We start from the raw sequence: 16,127 nt of genomic DNA, 5'->3' as shown, positions 1-16,127 counted from the left end.
AATGTCTTGTGGCTGCACTGGGGCTTGTGCATAGCTTTGTGGTCCAAATGGCTTATGCCAGCTTGAGAAGCAGGCATGCATGGATGTTCCTTATATGTGCATCTTCACCTATAAATGGGTGCTAGGAATAACTTAGAGGAAGATCAAGGGACAAGTTTTTGCATTGTATCTCTGGGCTAGGAGTAGGGGGAGACAGTTTCTTTTTTCCAAGCAGGAATTGGATTATTTATCAGTCAGTGCTCTCAGGAAAAGGAAGGGGAAAAAGAAGAAAAAAAGAAAAGTGGACTTGGTTCAGGTGTGTGATATGCAATGTACGTTCCTCTGCCAATCTACGGTTACAAAATTTCCTGTTCCAGTTCAGGAGAGGGAATATATAAGCATAGAAATGTGGTTTGTAGGAAACTGCTGAAGGAAGGTCCTGTCTGCACAGAAGGTGGTTCCTAGCAAAGTGGGAGGATGTTTATAGCAGCAGTGCCTTTATCCTGGGCTGGCTCTGTCATTTGCACGCCCAGGATGAGGTTGCAGATGTGATGTATTTACAGAATTCATAAATGTAAATCTCTGACTTAACCCTTGCTGCTGAATTTTGGCATTTTGATGCAGAGCAGGCATGGCTCAGAGATGGACTTCTCCCACATTTGGTCTGGCACACATCAGGATGATGATGTCTCTTAGCCCAGCCTTCTCCAGCCACTTCAGTTCTCACAAAAGATGCTTGGCTGATGGTCTAAAACGGGCAAATATATCACTCTGGCTCTTGATTAGTAAAGCAAGCTACTTTTGAAACGCTGGGGAAGGTCAAGAAGAGATGGGAGCAGGACCAGAGAGGCTGGAGTTTGGAGAGGAGCAGATGACTAGGAGGAGATAGTCAGGCTTGAAGGGAAACCGGTTCTTCTGAAGAATGGGAATTTCTTCTTAATGTATGCAGTTGTGCATCGGGCTTATGTGCTAATATGCTTTAAAATACAGAATGCCAGAGTGCCTCTTGCCTGTAGCTAAGCTTCAGCTTCCCTCGATAGCTGGCATCCTGCACCTCTGTTGCAAGTGGAATCAGACACTGGAAACGTGTGGACATGACTATATGGCTGTGACTTTCTCTGTTGCCTCTGGTTTCTTTTCAGAGCAGTGCGAGACAGCTCCAGACTGGAAGGCAGATTGGAAAGTCTGTTCTCTCTGTGTTAGTGTGGCCAGTAGTGTGTTCTGTGGTTTTTTATCTAGGATTTATCAGATCTTCTCTACCTTCCCTTCCATCTGCACAAAGCACAACCACTGCACCCACTTTCTTGCTCTAAAAAGGTGTTGTGGGTTCATGATGCTTCATTCACCACCTCTGCACATGCCTGTGTGTAGGATGTACTCATACTGTTTTGTAGACATCCTGACACTTCACAGATGCAGGGCTAATTTGGGGCTAGGTATTATAGCCAGCTTTTAATGTGCATTTCCCTGTCTAATTAGTAAATCCTTGTTCCCTCTCCTCTGAGGTTGAGATACGTATTCCTCTAAACCTAGCTGTCTATCAAAGAGGACTTGAAATGAGGCCCTGCTATGGCTGGTAGACATGGGCAGCTAATGAAGAGAGAGAGCCCATTTCCTTTGAGAAGAGAGACCTGTACCAAGGTGATTGATAGTCCCAGAGATTTATTAGTGTGGGGGTTGGATAGAGACTTGCAAACTGGAACCCAACAACCTTTTTTTTTTTTAGGGGAAAAAGAAGTCTGGTGGTCATCTGCGTGTGTACCTCTCCCCGCCCCCGCTCCAAAAAAAAAAAAAAAGAAAGACAAAAAAGACTGAAGAAAGAAGTGAACTGATCAGAGGAAGCAATTACAGACTAAGCTGAGCCAAGCAGCAACTGCTACTATTGCTGTGCTTGGTCTCTGCCTCCTGGTGCAGCTGTCTTGAGCTTTGCACCTGCACTTTGTTCGGTGACCTGCTTCGCCTGTTCAGGCTGATTTAATTAGGGATAGGGATGGAGCAGAACTGTCTGATGGAACAGGTTTTCTCTTGCTTATTTTCTGTCTTGCACAGAGTATTGATTAGCGCATGTGGTCTAGAGCATGTTTTCCTTTTCCGTATACTCCCCCTGGATTTTCTCCTCTTTGACAGTGGAGAAGCAAGGGACCTGCTCTAGAAATTAGAAAAGCAATAATGTTTCTCTATCATCTGTCTTCTGATGTTCTCAGAGCAATCTGGGAACACGGATTGTGTGCAGAACACTTCAGATAAGTTTGTAGCCTGGCAGAGCAAGAACTTCGTGCTTCTGGTATGTGGTGGAAAATATCAGGTACTTTGATAGTATTGAGTGCAGGTGAACAGTACTGTTCCTGCTGTGCAATGGCTCTGTCCTCTGCTTCCCAAACTATGGTTTGCAAGACTCTGATGGTCCTCAAACCTGTGTTAGCTCTCTAGCTCTCACAGTGAAGCCAATGATATGGGTCCCTGCTGGTCTAGGAGTGACTGAGACTGGTTGAAGCATCAAAGCTCGGAGCAACCAATTAACTCTAACCTGCCTCAGAAGGGGCAATGAACCAAGAGGGTCTGAAAAGGAGATGGGACAGAGGAACACTCCTCTGTACCAAAGAAATGGCTGCGTTACTAGTTTGTATCTTGGTTTTGTGGTCTTTCCCCATGTTTGGTCCCAAGTCAAACACTCTGCAGAAGTTTAATGATGTGCTGATATTTAGTTGCCTCTATTAGGCAGTTCTGGTAAAACCAGCCTGAAAAGAAACACAGAGGGTAAGATGGTGGTGGGTAAGCTTGAGTGTGGAAGTGTTATTCACCAAATCCTACAATAGTAGAACTAGAGACATTTAAAATTACTAGGAGATTGCTTTAAAATGGACAAAAGATAGCATTTCTTCACGCAGCGTGAACTCTCCGATTGGTTACGGAGGTGGATGATGCCAGCCATTTTGAAAGAGATTGACAAACTCATGGATAGCTGGTTGGTAATGAAGGACTAGGTGGGGGTACGATCTCTAAAATCCTTAATACAACAATGGTGCATGCTGGGGCAGTACAAAGAGAGTGACCACAGAAAGTTGCTAAGCTTGCGTGTTCTTCCTAAATGGTGTCGCTAGTACCACTGCTGTAGACAAAACAGTGAGCTAGATGGACTATGGTTTGACCAAGGTGGACATTTCTCATGTTCTTCTAGCCATGGTGGGTCAGTCCAGCATCAGTCTACCCCGAGGGTGTTTGGTGTCCAGAAGTGGTCAGCAGTACATGTCTAGGGAGAGGGGTAAGAAACAAGACAAGCACAAAAAGATCCTTTCCTGCCTGTTCCTTCCCAACATCCAGTGATGGGGAGGTTAGGGTTTTTGTGGACAGAATTTACATCCAGACCAGTATTTCTTTCATAGTTGCAGAGACTAGCTCTGTGAAGAGCTCATCTCTTCTTTCTGAACGCGTTAATGTTCTGATATTCATAGGCTCCTTTCCAGTTCAGTGTTGTGTCCTGAGGAAGAAACACTTGGTTCTATTTTTAAACCTTTTGTCTGACCTTCTTACGGGAGTATATAGTGAATGATTCCTTCCTTAGGATACCCTCTGCTCTGTTTACGATTTTAGTATTTTTCCCAAGCCACCCCAACTCTGGTATTGATGGTCTTCTGCAAAGCAGTAGCAAACCATGTACTGTTGCGAGTACATGCTGGCCCATTATTCAGAGTGGACTTCACATGTAGGTGATGTGGTAAGCTCACCATTTTCTCCCAGTCTAGCCTCTGACTGGAGTCCACAGAGATGCAGCCTAACCTGAATTGGTGGTCATGTAATTGGGTCTTGTGTATCCACACAATAAAGATCAGTGACAGCTTCAACTGGGACACTCCTAACTTGCTGCAGAATCAAATGCTGATACTTCAGTAATGTGCTCGTTTCAGCAGAGGATGTGTGAGCGAGCTTGGTTCTGGCATTTCTTCATGTGGGTGTTTGACTTGCCAAGTAAAAATGGTTATTTAACAAGTATGTTTTTGGATGAGACTTCCTAAACTCTCAGAGCACATGGGAATGGGGCAGGAGGAAACTGTGGTTTCACAGTTTCCTGCAAAGCTGCCTGTGCATCTAAAGCTTCCAGACTTCTCTTCATGAAGTGTTGAAGGTCTGACTGCCAGCAGGTTGTCCTGCTTCACCTAGACAGCAGCTTACTCAGGGGCAGGAGGCAGTGGGGCATTTCATATCTCTTTATCAGATATTTCTTGACATCACAGGACAATGTGTTTTAGAGAATCCTCTGTTCCATTTCAGACTTAGGAGGCGTAGACCTGAAGGGGCTTTTTCCCAGTCCTTTCCAGTGCAATCCTTTCCCTCCTGCTCCCGTTTTCTGTGTCATTTTTTTCCCAATACATTGACATTAAGCATCATAATAAATTATTTCTCACCTTCTTGCCATGTCTTTTCCCTGTATCTACAGCATCTATTTTGCCTGATCCCTTTCCTGTCTTCATCTGGCTAATCTCAGTTATCACTGAAATTCGATAGTGCTTGGCCTGCCTTGCAGCCCAGCCTGATGACAGATACTGAAGATGATAACTTGTGCTGTGAACCAGTGTTTTACTGTATATTGATGTCAGGATGGTTTGAGCTCTGGCTCCTGCAAAACTTTTTCAGCAGGTTTTTGGGTAGTTCAGGATCTGTCTGGGAGATGGCCACTAAACATCCTTATGTCTTAGATGTGTGTTGTCTGGTTGTTTAATGAAATCTTATGTGCCTCTCTCTGCACACAGGGCTGAGGCTGTCCTTTCTGGCCTGACTGGCAGTTTTTATTTCTCACTCTGATGCTTGCTCACAACCTAGCATGCCCTGAACCTGCAGATGGAGGACAGGGGCTTCATTCAGGATTTTGGTCGCTTAGGGGCAAACAGTCGACAATGCTCCGGACACTTAGCATGGAAACCCTGAAGCAAATCATATTGCAGAGTGGAGAGCTGGGGAGGGGGAAGCTGCCCAGAGCTTTAAGGGCAAGTGAATTGAGGTTGTTGCAAGCATGTCCGTGTCGGGGCTGGAATGATCAGAGCAGAAAAGCTCTAGGAGTCATTTCATGGCTGAGTTAAACGCAGATGAGACTTTGGTCGCCTCCTCCACAGAGCACCTGTGTCTCCATGGCTCAGTGTCCTGGCCCTCTCTGTGTGCAGCATGTGCTACATATACACACTTTTCCTCTTTCACCTTTCCTAGTCTTTAGCTTCTTAAAACCCCCTGAACATTATTTCCTTCTCCCCTGCTGAACAACTTGTTCACCCTTCATTTGGAAATTATTTGAATATTATAAAGCAGAGGAAGATCAAGCACTCTGTTTCGAAGTGATTTGGCTTCTTTCCCCTGTGAGCATGAACAAGTAAAGCTCCTGCCTCTGCATAATGTGGAGAAAGAACTGCTGTCCTTTGTGGGAACATGATGAACGTATATGTTTGTTGGAAAGTTCTCTTCTTTCTCACCACCCTGATTGCTTTTTTCAAAATTCTCCTAAACTGGGAAGTATGAATTTTGTATATGTGTGCATGTATGGCAAAAAGAATAAGACAAAAATAACACGTGGCTTGTGGCACCAGGAAAACAGATTCCTTCCCACTCCTACTTTTAAACTGAAACATTCTTGGGTTTTAGTTGTTCTGGCAAACGTGAAAGGATTCTTCCCTCCCCCTGACCTCGCCGGCATGCATGGATTTCTGGCTTATTGAAAAGTCATTTTCTGTCATATATTCTAGTGGAAAAGTTTAGATAAACTGTCATTATATGTATGCATTTTTTTAAAGGAATACTTGTTAACTGGAAACTCTGCCAGTCACATCTGAAAACATATTGGCATTGGCAGTCCCGAAGCTTGAAAAGTAGAAAGGAGATATTTTTAAAATAGGAGAGGTTTTCTTCTTTTGCATCATGATTTTTTAGGCATTTTCTACACATAGGCATGTATTTAGACTTTTGTCCAAAGCAATGATAGCTGGAGTATTTACTTAAATCAGTTCTACATGTCCCCTTGTAGCATGTGGGGTTGTAAGAAGAAAAAGCCCTGGCCACTAAGATTTGTGGTAAGGAATAATCATAGGCAACATTACATATCTTTTCCCACTGATGCTGGGAATGTTAACTATATGTCTCTGTGTAGCCTTGAAACTGGCCTGGTCAACTTGAGCCTGCTTATATTTTTTCTTTGTGGCTGCTTCTCAGATGGTGGCATTGATTTCATGGCAAGTGTATTTTGTTCAGAAGTGTCAAAGGTTGCTTTTAAGGAAAAAGTCTTGAGCATCGATGAGCTAAAGGCACACGATGCCTAGCTGAACTCATCTCTGTGGCAAGGACTTAAAGCAGCTTGGGTGAGGCTGCAAAAAATTGAGTTGAAATTGAAAAATGGACCTTTCTGTGGAAGTCTTTAATAAAATGTGAAAGATACCTATAATCTGAAGAGAAGACAGAGTATTATGGGGTGCAATCAGGCAACCTGCTGCAGCGTCAGGTCACAATTGTGTATTTTAGGCAGCTCAGAAATTACAAGTCTGTGCCCTGAGGGTTGTGCTGCCTGTCTCCTTGATACATGCCAAGTCTCCGGGGATCTCCTTTCCCTGTTGTCAAGATTGTTGTGATGGCATCATCTCCTAGGGCTTGCTCAGCACTCCTATGCAACCAGTGTTCTGATGTGAGTAGTGAGCGTCTTTTCACTTGCCTGCTTACCATTTGGTCTTCATTGCAGAATAAGGACTGAACTTTCAGATTCTTGCTTTCCAGTAGGATGCTGCAGTCATAAGGGAGACAAGATGAGTTTTTTCAAAATGTAATAATGTAAAAAAACCCACCAAAACCAACAACAAAACATTGCACTGGAGCTGTGATCATCAAGTCAGCTGAGCAGGTTTAACTTGTCTACAGCCCTGGAGCTGATGAGCCAGGACAAGGATTTCTATTCTGAAGGCAATGGTGATAATTCAAAGAAAGCGTAGATAGTAACAAGTCCTGAGAATCAACAGAGGCACTGTGCCACAGGATGCTGGTTTCTGGCTTGTGGGACAGCTGATGCCAGTCTGGTGCGACACAGGAGCAATATACTGGGAGCCGAGTGGTTTGGTCAACCCACATGCAACAGGTTTCCTGGTAGGTTTTGCAGAACCGAAGACTTGTAGCAGAAAGGGAGGTGGAATAAGTGAAGTCCCTATATGAAAAGCAGTTTTGCTTTGCTAAGGGGAAATGGCTCATCAAAAAGACAACCTGGAACCCTCATTGCTTTCTTCCTGGTTCTGGTTGTTGTCTGACTCTTGGTGCAGATGCTGGAGGAGGTGAATGATTCTTCCCTGATTTTTCTCAGCAATAAGTGTTCTCACTGTCCTTAGCACAGTTCTTGTTGTTGTGTCTGGGACCTGCACTGTCCAGTTTCCTCTCCCTGAGTCTGTTGCCTTTCTTTATCTCAGTGCAAAGGTACTGGACTAGAAATCCTGTCCTGGGAGTGTAGGCTGCACTAGGCCTTCAAGAATCTGCCATGCATCATAACTCTTCACATGCTCCTACTGTGCATCACTGGATCTCTTTTCTCCTTTACCCCTTTTTGGCATCCTGCATGGCCCTGTTCCACAGGCTGGGGAAAAGATGCTTGTCGTGAGCAGACCTCCTCGCCACGTGTCCCACTGCCTCTGCCAGGCCGGCCGTCCTGCTTCAGCCCCCTCCTCCTGCTCGCCCCAGATGAGAGCCCCTGAGAAGTCTTTGTCCGCCTGTTGAGAGCAGCCCCCATCCCACTGTTCCCACATGGCGCACCCTCCCAGCAGTCCCCTCCCCATTCAGTAGTTTGGGCTGAAAGAACCTCGGCTAATTACACTGGGCTGAAAATTACCACCTTGCTGTGTTCTCCTGCTGCTGGGCCCATTTGTGTGGGGCCTGTAGTTAGAGGGAACAAAGTCCCCCCCGTGGAGCCATGCAGGCCCCAAGTGTGAAGCTACAGGTACAAGCAAGAGGGGAATGAAGGGAATAATTACCAGCTTCTCCAGGTGAAAGCCCCGTTAAAACTTCAGTAAGCCAATTAGGGGCTAGGGTGTGTGTGTGGGGAGAGCCTCCCCCACCTATAAGTGATTCCCACCAGGCAATTAACAGAAATTGTTTCAGGGAGGGGAGGGTAAGAAATGGCTCTTGGAAATTGTCTTGGGATTGGGGGGGCCTGAAACAGCACGACTGCTGCAGTGGTCCTCGTGTACTCGAACGTCCTGGCTCACTGTGTGGCCTGAAAGTGTTGGTGGGGCTAGGGGGAGAGAAAGGAGGGAGGGGAAAATGACAAAGAAAAAGGAATCGCTGGAGCTTTACACCTGGGCAGGCTTTGAGAAAGCGAGGGCTGGAGTTCAGAGCTTCTTGTAAGGCTGTGTGTGGGCCCAGAGCACTGAGCTTGAGGGAGCTGCTGGAGCTGGGGAAGTGGGTGAGGGTCACGCTCACAGTGTCTTCCCCATTGGGTTGAGGGGAAAGGGTGATGGTGTTGAGCCCAGAAGGGTGGGGATAGGTGCTGGGTGTGAAGGCTAGAGGTGAGTGTGCAGATGGGTGAGAATTGAGTGCCAGGCATTCAGAGATCTGCCCGAGATGTGTGATAGTCTGTAGGTGCCTTACCCTATCCCAGGAGCAGATGGTGTCCAATGTATCTCATCCGGGGACCACGTTTTCCTGCTGCGCAGCCAGCAGCTTCACCTGTTTCTTCCTTTCAGTTGTTTCCAATAAAGCCAAGGGATTTGCTCAAGATGGAGATTTTATGAAGTCACCTTGCAGTTCCCTTGCACTGTATTGCAGATGGCATGTGCAGCAGTCAGTGGTAGAGCATGCTGTCTGGTGGGTACCTAGCAGGAGTCTTGCCAGTCTGTATTTGAGTGGCTGCTCTGGGGAGTAGAGCATTGGATGAAGTTGGTGCAGGTGGCTCAGATTGCCCTAGTAATGTTGGAAGGGAGAATGCATAGTGTAATTAAGGAAGTCCAGATACCAGCTGTGGTTATTTCACTTGCATTTGCAAAAGAAGAAGAAACAATAAAAAAAACCCTAAACTCCTCAAAACACAAATGTAACCTTAGTAGTGACTTTCTTGGGGAAAGGAGGGTGATATTCAGATGCAAACAGCCCTAGGAACATCAGGACTGTTCTATGGGTGGTCTCACTAGATTGTAATAAAGGGTATTTTCCTGTTCAGTTGTTGCAGTGTGGAAGAGGTCTGTGGGCATGTGTCTGCCCTGTCTGAAATCTGTCTTGATGTTGTTGTGCTCAGTTTTTCTCCAGAAATGAGGATTACATTCTACATCTGTCTACCTGTTTTCACAAAACTTACCTGCTGCAGGGCTGGCGAGGGGATGGTGAACAAGGTATGAGATGACTTGGGCAGGCAATAGACAGTGAAGCTGCTAAGCAGTGAAGGCAAGATGGAGGTGTCTGGGTTGGGTACCTGCTAATCAACTTGATAGAGCAGGGGTGACCTGTCTACCATGCTGGGAATTGGGCCTGTGAGGATATTAAAGGCTTATTCTGTTCTCCAGCCTGTGGGTCTCTGAAGTCTGGAGGAAGACATTGAAGTTATAGGCCAAGGCAGAGGGTTGGAGAGGTGAAGCTGACATTCCTTCTACCTGAGGCATGCAGTAAATGATGTGGGAGACAATGACGTGAGTGTTTCTCCTATCAAAAGCGCTGGAGTTCTGCCTTAAATGTGAGACTGTTGTTTCAACCCAGCATCTCTGCAGTGCCCTTCAGTACAAAATGCAAATACCTTCTTTCTGGGACCACTTTCTAGTGGTCCACATGGGGCTGGAGACAGCATGTGAATGAGCTATTAGTGTGTCTATCTGTGCCTGTGTCCCTGGTGCTCCTTGCCAGAGCATGACCTTTCCTCTTGGAACAGCAGTGGTTGTAAATGTTGTGGTGTTCATGCAGTTGTCCTTATGCGTTTTGTTTTCTCTCTGTGCTGCGTCCCTGGTGGAGAGAGGCAGAGCTCTTCTGTTGCTTCTCTGTGTGCAATTTGCGATGCATATCAGCAGCACAGTTCAACCCTGAGCTGACCGATGCCTTGAGAGACGCTGTGGCGTGCACGCGGGTCTCAAGGAAGCAGCAGCAAACGTGCGTGCCAGTGCTTTCCAGTCCGTTTGTGGAACAAGCCTGGTCACTTGACTCCAGTTGTTGGTTCTCTTTGGCAATGTTATTCACTGCTGAGCAAAGATGAGGCTATGCTGCGGTGGGTCTCTGCTTGCTCAGGTGAGCTCAGTCTTGTTATTGAGTCCATGTACAAGACTATTTTACATGCGTGCAAGCAGTTGGGCCCAAATGTGAGCTCAGTTCCAGAGCACTCTAGAAGCTCTTCTTTGCGCGGAGTATGGAGTAGTACAGGGACCTGAGGAGACTGCAGCAGACTCCTGAAACCAGGCTTTAATGAAGTGCAGTATCTTGAGCCTAGAACAGCAGCCAGTAATACAGATAGAAAATGTTTAAGTCAGTTTGATGGACCTTGTCACCGTCTTTGCTCTGAAGGTCCGGAGCTGAAGCATCGCGTGGCAAGGATGCGGAAGGAGCGCGATATGTGGGACTGGAAGGATGAGAAGGCTCTTGAGGACTGAGAGTATGAGAAGACTTAGTCTAGAGCCAAAAGCCACAAGGATATTGCAGAGCTGTAGTAAATTGGATGCAACCTACACTTGTTATTTCAGGTTTTGGACAGTTACGTCATCTGTCATTGGCTTCTTCAGCTTTTTCAGTCTTACCTTCTTCTGAATAGCCTTCCACTCCCCATGTTCCCGGTTCTGGAAAGTTGTAATTTTGGCCTGTGGACAGGGGCTGGACTTTTGGTGCAACTGCTTTACCTGCTGATTTTTGTTCAGTTTGTGGTTACTAAGTTAGCATATAACCCAGCTGTCCTGACTGACTTCTGAGATACGGGAAGTGCTTGGTTCAGTTCTCTGGTCATCCTGTAAGAGGCATAAAGTAGAGCTACAGGGATTGGTCTGGAGCACTGAAGGGGTAGCACCAGCCCTGCTTGACCACCCAATCCTGGCTTGTCCAGCATTACCTGAATCAAAGGCAGGTGGGACTTCTTGCATGTTTGTGGTGCCCACTTTCTCATGGAGAAGAAAATGATAAACTCGTGCTGTGCTTTTTCTTTTTTTTTTCTTTTTTCCCCCCTGCAAATTAAATGCCCCTGGGGAAGGAGCACCTGCTTTCCCTTGCTATCTCGGCCTCCTTCCCTTTGTGTATATCTGGTCTGTTGGAGAAGGCTCATGCCAGAGGTGCGAAACTCCCTGCGCGGAGTATCCGTCCCCCTCCTCTCCCCTTCACAATGTTGTTACTGTTGCATCTGCTCCCCAGCCTCCTGGGCCCTTCAGCAGGGGCTCCATCAAGTTTATGTGACCTTAGCACTGTATTCATGCTGGAGGAGTTACCTTCCGTAATGATGTCAACTGATGAGGTTAGCAGGATGGTGGCGGCCGCGATGAGACATGACATGTTCTAATGATTCGCCTTAGCGAGCTGCGTGTGTGTGTCGGGGGGGGCACGGAGGGGCTTAGAGAGGGGAGGTGGGGGCCCCACAGGTGCCGACAAAGACTTTGACCTTTGCTGCTATAATATCAGTGTTTCACAGGCAGGGCGGTTCGGTAACCCACTTTCAGCCCATCAAAAATTGATTTAATTGCAATTTTTCCCCCCAATTAGGAGCACTGGAGCTTAACTAATTGGAGTAATAGAGAGTAATAAGGCTCTGATAAAAAGCCTTCCTCTGCCTCCTTTGTATCTTGTGTCATCGCCTGTCAGAGGTCAGAGAGCTTGCATATTCTATTAGGCAGAGTTGCCTTCATTTGTACAAATTAGTTTACCCAACAGTAATTAAAATGCCAGTGCGGGTCGGGGAGAGCTGAATGCAATTGATGGGCACGTTGGTGAAGGATTTGACAGCTCTGGTGGCCTCCCTTGCCAAAGCGTGTCAGTGCTGAATCAAAGGCTACACAAACCCACAGACCCGTGTGTTTAACCCGTGGCACTGTCGACACCAACTGCTTTCTCTCTTCTCTGCTCTCCATTTTGGACTTGCTTTCTCTTCGTCTTTTCTCATCCCACTTGAGACTTCTTAAAAAAGATGTTTCCCATCTTCTGTTGATAGCTTTCATAACGCTGCTACCAGCCCCCCTGTGCTGTCTCCCTCAGTGCTCCCCCTCCTCTCCCCCTGCCTTCCACATTCCCAGCTGCAGGGCTCTGTCAAGTAATAACTTCTTTGTTTCCTGGTCCGATGAGTCTCTGTATATAATAGTCTCCAAAATGAAACAACGATGTCCAATTCCAGGGGGCGGGGGGAGCGTGTGAGGAGGAAGGAACAGGCTCTTGCACACGTCAAGCAGATTCTGGATTTGAAATCCCCAAAGAGCAGAATAGGACTTGAGAAGCTATCTGTTTACAGTACAGGGGAAGGGCACAAGCCTGGGGCATGGGGGAAATTTAGAGAGAAGAGGTTGGAAAGGGCCTGTTTCACCCAGATTCCTTCAGTGGCTTTGCATTGCAGGATTCCCAGCTCAGGCTGGGTTGACAATGAGGAAGGTATGTATTGTACAATGGGATTTGTCTCTCGAGCTGAAACTGTTTCCAAGCCTTATGACAAGCAGCATCTTTCCAAAAGGACTGATGGGCAGCTCCCTTTTTGCCTCTGGTTCATCCACATCTATTAATGCTCTGTCCAGGATGGGGTAAAGAGAGATGCTACAGGTGGGGTGAAACTGTGTAGGTGGCACCTTGGGAGCCAGCATGGGATCCCTGCAGCTGGACTGTAGCCAGAGAACTACTGCTGTTGGCAGAAATGCCATGGGATCATCAACAACCACAAGTTGGTCAGGTGGAGAGAAGTTCTTGTGTTTCTTCCAACAGCACTGCCAGGGTGTTTGTTCTCTCTCATCCCCTGGCCCAGCTTCTATAGTGGGGGAATGACAATGACCTCTAATGAAATGTCTCTTCTGTAACATAGAGAGGGTCTGGCTTCAGTGGAAGCAGGTGTTTTTTTGTTGTTTGTGGGTTTTTTCCTTTTTTTTTTCCCCCCCTCTTCTCCTTCTCAGTAGGGAGTTTAAAATGGGAAGGGGGACATCAAAGTATCAGATGAGTTGGAAAATGGCTTGCTTCGGCCAACAAAAACATGCCGTGTATGAAGTGTATGTCTCAATGGTCTGCAAAATCCTCACCTTCCTGGTGCAGCAGAGGTGGAAATACTATGTTGGCTTGCTTGTTTTACCTTCTGAGGAATCTCTGTGAAGACAACATGCCCTGTTATGGAAGCCCTGCAATGGTGCTCATTTTCCCATTAGAGAGCCTTTTGGTGGGAGCTTGTGTTCTTGGTACCCAGCAGCTTTCACAGGGCAGAGGGAAGCTTAGTGGGGAAGGGACTTTGCATCTCCAAGGCCATCTGAAGCTTGGACATAGCGATTTTTATGCAGCATGTAGATGCATCTGGTCAGTGTCTGTGCACATCAGTAGTATCATATATACTTCAGAGAGGTGGTTCGTCTCTGCAGTGATGTAAATAGAGTATCTTGTGCTCTGCTATTCCCAAGCTAGTGTCTCCTCAGTCTCTCTGACTCCTGAAGGCATTGTAGGCAAAATAAATTACACTCACTAAGCTGGTAACAGCTTGAGTTGTTCCTCTTGGGCAGCTGGCAGGAACAACTGTGAAGAGATTGCACTTCTCTAGGTCGTTTTTGGTGTGCACTCTGTGCTGCCTAAGACAAAAGCAAGAAGAAGACAAGCAAGCCTGGTTGAAGGCCTCAGTTCTGCTGAACAGTTTCAGAGGTTTTGGAGCCAAGCTTTATGTGCTTTGCTCCAATTTGCATGTTGTTTTAGACCTACCACAGCTGACGTACGTTGCCCTGTTGCTTGGAGTGAAACTGTCACCTCTGTGAGGTTCCCAGTTATGAGAGGCCTGCGGGTTGAAGATGTATGCCTGCAGACCAGACTTGAGGTGAGAAGCCCTGTGTCGTCTCCTGGGAATCCAGACTTCCAGGTCAGTTCGCTCCCAGGCTTTGACAGTTTATCACTAGCACCACTTCTTGTGCATGTCTTGTGAATGCTGCGTTCTAATCCTGGCAGTGAAGGTGCCCCACTTTTCTGGGAGAAGTCTTATCTTTGCTTGCTAATGGGCTCCAGCCTGTTAAAGATAAGGCCTGCAAACCTGATCTGCTGAAGTATGAGAAAAAAATTCTTGTTGACTGAATGGAGTCAGCTTTACCCAGAAGAGACTTGTTTATGGCCCTGAGGCCTGTATGCGATGCTGGAGAGAAGTCTTTTCATCTAATACTATTTTTCTTTTTTCTTTTTCTTCTTTTTTTTTTTTTTTTTTGGAGGAGTGGGTGGTAAGGACTGAGGAGGAAAAGCTGAAGTCCAGAACTGACAGCATGAGCAGGGATTAGACCTTTCTGTTCCTCCCACCTTTTTCTCCCTGTTGGTGTGCCTCCATGCTAATTTAGACCTGTGGCAACCATCAAAGTCTTGTGCATACCTTCTGCACAAAGGGGCCTGTCTCCCACATGAGGGTGTTCTCTGCTGGGACAGAGTCAGTTCGTCCCCCAAAAGAAAAATCTTAAGCACCCAATTGCCTGCTTGACTGACTCCCTGACTGCTATTATGTTTCTAACCACGGTAATTGGCTTTAGTAGTTATTAATGGATTATGTTTGGGGAGGGAGGGACAGAACCCAATACCTAGCTTTGTAGCTGAGGGACTCCCTGACCAAAGTGCTACTTTCCAGACATGAGGTTTGAACGGTGAGCTATCGGAATGGGTGTCTTTTGCTTGTTTTCCTCTGAGATGGGAGACATTGGCAAAAGGGAAATGTTCCCTCTTGTCCTGCACTATGGTGGAGAGAAAGCAGGTATTGAGCAGAAACTGTGTTTCCAAATATGAAATGCTGCATGCTTTCTTAATTGGTCCTTGTGGCTGCTGCACAGCAACAGGAACTGGGTTTTCCTTAGACTCTCACACTTTGGTCCGGGACTTCCATGGAGAAGAATAATGTGTTCAACCTGTGGCATCTGTGCAAAGAGCCCTGTGCTACAGGTGCATTGGGTCAATTGCATGCGCACTGCCAGTGAACCTCAGATTTTGCATGTAAGATGGCCTAATTGGAGAGGCTTTGAAATAGCTCTGGTGCTGCAGGCCTTGTCTAGCCCTAAAGGGCAGCTAAGGGTCACAGGACTTGTGGACACCTCCAGGTATGTGAGTTTGGGTAGAAGGGATAAAGCCTTCCAAAAAAGAGCACCTTGGTAGCTGTAGCTCTTCCTTGGTTCCTGTAGCTCTTTGAGATGGCTTCATGTTATCTGGTTGAGTCTTTTGCAGAGTGTATTGGCAATACCGCTTTGTCCCTATGCTTTGGAGAAACCAGTTGCTCAGCTAAACCACAGAGCTAAAAGTAGAAGGAGTTCTGAGTTCTCAGCCTGCTTCCACATGGCTCTTCTCTGGCTTTGATTGAGTTGAGTGTGTGTTTACCACTTTGCTGCTGGGTGCCTTGTAACACCAGTAGAGCAGTAGTGCTTCTCACAGAAGTCAAGGATACTGCAAGAATGCCTTCCTAGTACAGTAGAGGCTTGGAGACACCTTCTGACTTCCAAAGGAAGAATGTTGTAGAGGATCAAAGAAATATTTAAAACGGCTATTTTTACAGACATGATACTGTTTCCTTATTTTGCTTTCCTCTTTCAGCTGCCAGCTCCATGTCACGCTGCGAAAGATGTCTAGGCAAAACATAGAGCTGGCTTTTATTTAAAGCAGGCTCCGTTTCCTGCATTCATGCAATGACTTAAACATAGTTTTGGCATTTTATTCTTGGTAGCTGCAATAAACGAGGCTTTGTGAGAGGTCATTTGTAGCTTACTTAGAAATCTTTGTATGAGCTGTTTTCTCTTATTTGGACTGAGGATAGGAAGTTGGCACAAAACAAGCAGTGTGGTGCGGAGAGCCACAACACCCATGTTCCTGCTGCTTGATTTTAAGGACTTGCTCCTGTCTTATCTACTAGTTTGAGGTGAGCGGCTGTCAGGCGACCTCCCGAGGCAGCATGTGCAGCAGGGACATAGCATTGCCAGAAAGGACTTTGGAATGGACCCTGCTGGAGAGGATGAACTGAGCCAAATATTTCTGCAGGAGAGCTGTGCTGCCTCTAATAGAGA

At 46.5% G+C, this 16,127-nt stretch overlaps 1 protein-coding gene across 2 annotated transcripts in view; it reads left to right on the top strand.

Moving 5' to 3' along the window:
* The window catches only part of FBXW4 (F-box and WD repeat domain containing 4), a 61,755-nt gene that overhangs the window by 29,694 nt on the left and 15,934 nt on the right, over positions 1–16,127 (top strand). The gene's annotated exons all lie outside the window — the stretch shown is intronic.

The sequence above is a fragment of the Tauraco erythrolophus genome, chromosome 9 (assembly GCF_009769465.1).
Source record: "Tauraco erythrolophus isolate bTauEry1 chromosome 9, bTauEry1.pri, whole genome shotgun sequence".
In the NCBI taxonomy this organism is placed as follows: domain Eukaryota; kingdom Metazoa; phylum Chordata; class Aves; order Musophagiformes; family Musophagidae; genus Tauraco; species Tauraco erythrolophus.
Note: the sequence above shows the minus strand (reverse complement) of the source record. Positions and strands in the feature narration are given on the sequence as shown.